The sequence below is a fragment of the Sorghum bicolor genome, chromosome 8 (assembly GCF_000003195.3).
Source record: "Sorghum bicolor cultivar BTx623 chromosome 8, Sorghum_bicolor_NCBIv3, whole genome shotgun sequence".
NCBI lineage: Eukaryota > Viridiplantae > Streptophyta > Magnoliopsida > Poales > Poaceae > Sorghum > Sorghum bicolor.
Window position 1 is genome coordinate 48088867 of NC_012877.2, and position 7989 is coordinate 48096855.

Sequence of the window (7989 nt, forward strand, 5' to 3'; positions counted from 1 at the left end):
TAATCAAGATATGTGTATGTGTAAAGTAAAGTGTGCAGAGTGTGTACCTGAATCGTGGAGTGGTGTAGTCGGAGTGTGTTTAGGCATGTCGAGGGATCTCCCCCATACTTGTTTTCTGCTTTCTTGCACAAAAAATAAAGTAGAGACACACGAGACATAATAATAATAATATTCTTTATTAATCTTGAGGCATTTATTACAAAAGACTAGTAGCAAACTGATAATAGCAAACTGATGATAATAGCAAACCTAAACCAAATTTAAGGATAGATGACTAAAATGCATTGCCTCAAGGTCTAATCTAGATAACTTAGCGGCGCTCTAATTCCTTAATCTTCTTGTTTGCACTGGCAAGATCCTGCCTAAGGCCTAGTATAATGGTGTTGTGGTTAGAGAGCTGCCTAGTGAGGGAATTAATCGAGGACTGGAGATCTATGATAACTCTGTCTAGCCTGCGAACGTCCTCATCAATATCGACTATAGTCTTGCGACGCTTGGGAGGTGTCTCAAAAGCATTGAGAGCGTGCTTCGGGGCTGCCTTTGGAGGGATGAAATGGACTTTGGCTGCTCGAATCCCTTCAAAGTAAGGCCTTTCCTCCTCTGTAGTGTAGCGTACACTGCTGATCTCGCCGCTTCGGTTGGTCGTGACTCCAACGACCCTTTCATTGGGTCTAGGTGGAAGGATCCTCGTGCCGGTTGGCACCTTGATAGTGGTCTTTGTCTTGGATGATGATCCTTTGAGGAGTAGGGGTTGTGGCGGTGCGGTGAGAACTGGTTGAGCATGGTAGGATTGGGCGGAACTGCGTTGGCGTAATGGCATGGCTTCTAGCTGTCGCTCTGTGTTGGCCGGGACGAGAGCACGGGCATCGGGGTCTTCCACAGGCTCATGTTGAGGTTGAAGGGGACGACTTCCCAATCATCGTGGTACTTCTCGGCCATTGGAGCAGCAAGGAACTAATCAAACTCTAATTGAAGGAGAGAAGGCTTGGTGGCTTGGTGTTTGAAAACTGAGGTCAGGGGTCTGTTTATATAGGGGTCAAAAGGTGCCTCTATGGGTTGTTCGGGTTGCTCCCGTCGACGTGCGTGTGATACTTTCCATCCGAGGGATTATTCGAATTACCATAAGTGCATTTTCCATAACAGAGAAAATCGGGACCGAGGGGGAACAGGAGCTGGGCGCCCGCCCACCTGAGCTGGGTGCCCGCCCTCTCTCTGGCCCCTCTGTGGGCCCACTTTCTCGAGCGCGTTTCTAGATGCGAAATTATTTAGAAAAATATATATGACCCAAAATCATCAGACTAAAAAGGTCGGGCTCTAATTCTCCATGGGAAGGTAAAAATGGACTACGTCTATTTCTTCAAATTCTTCATTGGGTTCTAAAAATAATTTAAGACGTTGACCATTTACCTTGAATAACGTACCTTCGCTATTTTGAAGTGTGATAGCTCCGTGGGATGATGAATTAATTACCTTGAATGGTCCTTCCCATTTGCTCCGGAGTTTTCCATGCCCGAAAAGCTTCACCCTGGAATTAAAAAGTAATACCTTATCTCCGGGTGTGAATTCCTTCTTCTTGATTCTCTTGTCATGCCACCTCTTGACTCTTTCTTTGTAGATTTTTGAATTGTGATATGCCTTCTCTCGCCATTCTTCCAATTCTGATAGTTGCATTCTTCTATAATCTCCAGCAACATCTAGGTCCATATTCCATCTCTTTATGGCCCAGTGTGCTTTGAACTCTAGTTCAACAGGTAGATGGCAAGTCTTCCCGTACACCAATTGGTATGGAGACATTCCGATTGGGGTCTTGTATGCTGTCCGGTATGCCCAGAGTGCATCGTGTAACTTGTCTTTCCATGCCGTTCCCATTTCATTTACTGTCTTCTGAAGAATATTATTGATTTGTTTGTTGGAAGTCTCTGCTTGGCCACTTGTCTGAGGATGATAGGGGGTAGCGACGTTGTGACGGATTCCATGTCTTGATAGGTATTGCTTGAAGCATTTGTCGATGAAGTGTGCTCCTCCATCACTTATCACTACTCTGGGGACTCCAAATCTTGGAAATATAATTTCTTCGAACATCCTCTTTGAACTGACGTTGTCGGCATGCTTGCAAGGTAATGCCTCTACCCACATGGAGACATAGTCAACTGCCACCAAGATGTACTCGCACTTCTTTGATGGAGGAAATGGACCCATGTAGTCTATTCCCCAGACATCAAAGAGCTCAATCTAAAGGTTGTTGGTGAGTGGCATTGCATCCCTTGTATTTATGTTTCCGTGTCTTTGACATGGCCCACATCTTCTGATATATTGCTTCGTGTCTTCATACATTGTAGGCCAATAGAATCCACACTGCCAGATCTTTGAATGTGTACGGAATGCTCCATAGTGACCTCCATATGGTGATGAATGACATCTGTCGATGATCTTCCATCCTTCCTCAGTGGTCACACATCTCCTGAGTAAGCCATCAGAGCATACTCGGAAGAGGTATGGCTCATCCCATATATGTGAACGACTTTCTTGAGTAAGCTTCTTCTTGTTTGCTCCTGGTGGTACATACCCTGAAACCATAAAATTAACAATATCTGCATACCAGGGGTCAGACCTGTTAATCCCGTAGAGCATGTCGTCCCGGAGTGAATCATTGATGGGGGTTTCCTGTGGACTCTTAAAATACATTCTAGACAAGTGGTCAGCAACGGAATTTTCTACTCCCTTTTTATCTTTTATTTCTAAGTCAAATTCTTGGAGTAATAAAATCCATCTAATCAGGCGAGGTTTAGCATCTTTTTCAGTGGTTGCATAATTAAGTTGAGCTCCTGTCAGAGTTTTACTGGCATAAGCAATTGCATGATGCTTCTTATCTTTAGTTTGTCCTAATACTGCCCCCACAGCATAATCACTAGCATCACACATAATTTCAAAAGGCAACGACCAATCAGGGGGTTGAATGATTGGTGCAGAGATGAGTGCTTTCTTTAATAAATTGAAAGATTTTAGACATGCATCATCAAATTCGAAAGGAGCATCCTTGGCTAGCAAAAGAGTAAGTGGTCTAACAATAAATGAAAAATCTTTTATGAATCTACGATAAAAACTAGCATGGCCAAGAAAGCTTCGAATTCCTTTTATATTCACAGGTGGAGGTAGTTGTTCAATTACTTCAATTTTAGCTTTGTCTACCTCAATACCTCTTTCAGACACTAAGTGTCCTAGCACTATTCCTTCCCTAACCATAAAATGACATTTTTCCCAATTAAGGATTAAGTGCTTTTCTTCACATCTTTGCAAAACCTTGTCTAAGTTTTCAAGACAACTATCAAAAGTTTCTCCGTAAACAGAGAAGTCATCCATGAAAACTTCCATAATCTCTTCAATCATATCAGAAAATATAGACATCATGCATCTTTGAAAAGAAGCTGGTGCATTACATAACCCAAAAGACATTCTACAGTAAGCATAAGTTTCATAAGGGCATGTAAAAGTGGTTTTGCTTTGATCATCGGGATGGATCGGGATTTGATGATACCCTGAATATCCATCTAAGAAACAGAAGAACGAATGGTTTGCTAACCGCTCTAGCATCTCATCTATAAAAGGTAAAGGAAAGTGATCCTTTCTCGTGGCTTTGTTTAGTTTTCTATAATCTATGCACATCCGCCATCCTGTGACGGTGCGCTGCAGAATTAGCTCGTTCTTTTCATTCATAATAACCGTCATGCCTCCCTTTTTAGGCACAACTTGCACTGGGCTTACCCACTCACTGTGCGGCACAGGATATATAATCCCTGCATGCAGCAACTTTATAACTTCCTTTTTAACTACCTCTCTCATAGTGTTGTTAAGTCTACGTTGGGGTTCTTGAGAGGGTGTAACAGAAGGATCTGTTGGAATACGATGGGTACAAATCATAGGACTGATTCCTGTAAGATCTTGAAGTGAGTAGCCAAAAACTGAGTGATGTTTCTCAAGAATGGTCATTAATCGCAGAGTTTGATCCTGAGTGAGTTTATCGCTAATGATCACATGGAACTCTGGATTATTGTTTAGGAAAGCATAGGTAAGACCGGGTGGTAAAGTCTTGAGCTCTATAGGAGGTCTAGGTGTTTCTGCAAACTCATCTAAGGGTTCAGGCTCAGAAGGTTCGTCTTCTTCTTCTGTGAAGAAAGGAGTTTCGTCTTCTAAGTCTGGTTCATCTAAAAGCTCCAGAGATGCAGCCTTTACCTCCTCCATAGGATCGGGCAAAAGATATGGCTCGGCCTTATTATTTAAGGAGTGTGAAATTATCATTGGGAATTGAAAAGTTTTTCCAAAAGAAATGTGTAGCTTTCCAGTATGACCTTCATAAAGGAGTCTTCTAAAAGGTTGTCCTATCAATAAGTCGAAGTCCCATGTATCAAAGATATAGAAGTTCAAATGAACCATGGAGCCTTCTACCGTAAGAGGTAGGACATTAATAGTTCCAAGACTGGGGACTAATCGTCCCGAAGATTCCTTTATGACCTTTGTTGTGGGGGTTAAGACAAGATTTTTAAATAGTTTAAGTGCAAAAGATTCAGACATAATGTTGATCCCCACAACAGGATTATAGAGAGCATTAAATCGATCAGAATTATAAGCACAGCGTATAGTTATAGAGGGTGTGTCCAAACGGATCACATCAGAGGAAAGCTCTGATTCCTCCAACCATTCGCTACTCATTATTGAGATAAGCTCTCTCAATTGATATTCACTTGGCAAATAAATGCTAAACTGGCCATTTTGGGGTTTATCAATAGAATGGTAGTTTGAAATATTTCCAAAATCGGCAAAAAGATCGGATTCTATATCCTGCATGAAGTCCGGTGGTGGAATTTCTTTCTCTTGTGGCTCAGAACTTGGGATAGCTAAAGTAGATGAAGAATTTGGCAGAGTGTCTACTTCGGCTTCGTAGGTTTCATCATGAAGGGTATTATCCATCTCAGCTTCTAGGATTCTATCAAGGATCACTCTAGCTTCATCAGTAGGGATTCGAAAGAAAGAACCTCTAGACATTGTGTGTAGCATTTGTTTGTGATTTTTATGAAGACCTCGAAAAAAGTGAAATAAAAGAACAGGGTCTTCAAGACTAAGGTTTGGACCAGATTCTAAAAGATCAGAAAAACGTTTCCAGGATTTTCCCAAAGTTTCATTATCTTTTTGTTTAAAAGATAGGACTTCGAGTCTAAGGTTGGCTATACGGTCAAGGGAATAGAAATCTAGACAAAAGTTGGCTCGTAAAACTCCCCATTCACCTTATTGTTGACTTACCTTCTGACTGTACCATTGTCTAGCTTCTCCCCTTAAAGAAAAAGGAAAAAGTTTCCAACGTAAAGTTTTATCAGAAATGCCTTCAATGCGAAGACAATCACATGTTTGCTCAAAATCTCTAATATGAAGGTAAGGGTTTTCGTCTTCCTTTCCCGAAAAAGATAGGTTTTGAATCATGGCAATCAACCTAGAACTTAACTTATACTGGGATGTTTGGATAGGCTGTGATGATTCCCATGGTAAAAGGTCAGTTGCTAAAGGGATTGCAGATTCATGGATCGATTTAGAATTTTGGTTTTCCATAAGGTAAGGGTAAAGAAAATAAATAAAGAATATAAAAGATAAGAAAAGATAAAAGTATAGATACAAGTTAGTAGTAAGACTCAGGTTATCTCAGCAACCGTCTTTCTCCCCGGCAACGGCGCCAGAAATGCTTGTTGATATTTGGGAACGCAATAAGGAATTGATCCGCAAGCGCACGGATATCGGTGAGCACTTCACCCGGGAAGTTATCCAGAGTATCGTATTTATTTTTTTACCACTAGGAGAAAGAGTGCATCTGACTAACCGGTCTATTACTACTAACCTTTTAGGCACAAAGAATGTCTTTCGATGTGAGTGATAAATAGAGAAGACTGCAACCGTAGTCTCCTTCTAACCTTGGTAAAGATGATCTACTGTTCTAATGGGGAGGCTAACGGAATCTAGACACCACAAAGGATGTTCAACCCGCACCTATAAACCCTATCCTTCCTGCTAACGAGATGTGATCTGCAAAGGTAACTCGGAATTGTCACGTTCCTCACTACTACCACGGTCCAGCTAGTCAGGGAATGTCTATGAGTACCCCAGCCTAAACACCACGTTTACGCCAGCAATGATTACTCTAAACTCTACGCGAAGAGATTAAAGTAAACTCATAAACCAGAAGAACAATTAAACAAGAACTTACTAGAATTTAGAAGTCAAAATACTGAAGAATCCTAGGAGCAAGCTTCGGGTTAGGAGAACTTGATCCCGCAGGTACAAGCTTGGAGTAGACACCGACAGGCCAGGCTTCCTCCAATCTACACCTCCACTCTATCTCTCTCAATCTAGTAGAAACTAGAAGATCTATTTCTACCTTACATTGATTGCTAAGCCTAAAAAGAAATATTAATTAGAGAAGAGGTTTTCCTTCGAGGGCACCCCTCCGTCTCTATGATAATTTCTTCATGTCTTCTCCAGGGGCCAGGGGGGTCTCCTTATATAGTCCTCCTCCTCTATGCGTTTTTGGGTCGGTAGGCGAGGTGGTACTATGTTTTTCTTGATCGAATAGGTCGGTGGAACATCCCGTGCGAAGAGAGTCCTGATTGACATCCAGCAGGGGGCGGGCGCCCTGGGCCTGGCCCCTTTCGGCCTCCGTCTTCTTCCCGTGGCTTCTGGAGTCTTCTAGATGGTAGAAAATCACGCGGTGCGTTGATATCTCTATGTAATCCCGACATGTGGGCCTTTCTTCCTTATTTCCTGATAACCCCCTGCAGAAATAGATAAACAACAAAACTCGTCGAATTCTGTCAGATCAAACCCTAATTCTAGGTGTTGGTTGTATATTGGTCCTTTCTCTTGTTTATTTGATGATTAAAATTGATACTTAAGAATCGTCAACACTCACAACATCACATGGAAGTGAATCGAGTCATTGCAATAAAGGGTATTGTGAGCATAATCATAATGATGATGATGATCTTGATAAAGAGCAAGCTATGCTAGTGGGAAACTACAAGAATTACTTGAGAATGAAGAAAGATAATATGAGGAGATATCGAGGAAACAAGCCATACAAGAAGAGGTTTTGCTATGAGTGTGGTGACACTGGCCATCTTGCGGCTGAGTGTCCTAACAAAGAGGAGAAGTCAAGATACACCAAGCAAGATGACAAGAAGTACAAGGATAAGAAGAGAGGTGAAGCACATCTAGGTCAAGAATGGCAATCCGACAGTGATAGTGATGATGACAATGACAATAAAAAGAAGAGTATGGTTGCCCTCGCCATACAACAGGCATCTTCCTCAACAAACATCTTCACCAACAATGTGTCATCGACCTCTCTCTTCACCCGCACTTTTTCATCACCTAGACTCTTCGCCAACCTCTCCGACGACGACCATGACAATCCTACATGCCTTATGGTAAGAGGAGATAAGGTACAATTTGACTCTTCCACTCACACCACTAGTGAATATGATAGTGATGATGAAGATGATGAAAACTATGCATCAAATCTCATTAAGAAATATGGTAAAGCTGCTGCAACTAAAATCCTAAAGCTCATATATGCTAAAGATAAGCTTGAGTCATGCATTGAGTCGCAAGGGGAATTGCTCTTAGAGGAAAGGGAGAAGAACCAAGGACTTGAAGCATGTCTCTCCAAGGAAAAGGAGAGGGCTGATAAGTTGAGTGTAGAATTGTCTTTAGCCAAAGATGCTAATGAGCGCTTGTCTAAGGGACATTCTTCACTTAATGACTCTTTGGCTAGCCTAAAGAATGATCATAGTTTGGCTCAAGAAAGCCTTACAAGCTTGACAACTAAATATCATGAGCTTGAACTAAACTATGACAAGCTTTGGACTAGCACCTCTACCATTTCCAAGGATTCCAAAGATTCAACAAGTAAGAGTTGTGAAAGATGCTCAAATGTTGATATAAATGCAT

At 41.7% G+C, this 7989-nt stretch overlaps 1 pseudogene; it reads right to left on the reverse strand.

The window, feature by feature from the left end:
• On the reverse strand, window positions 1480-3243 carry LOC110429701 (annotated as a pseudogene).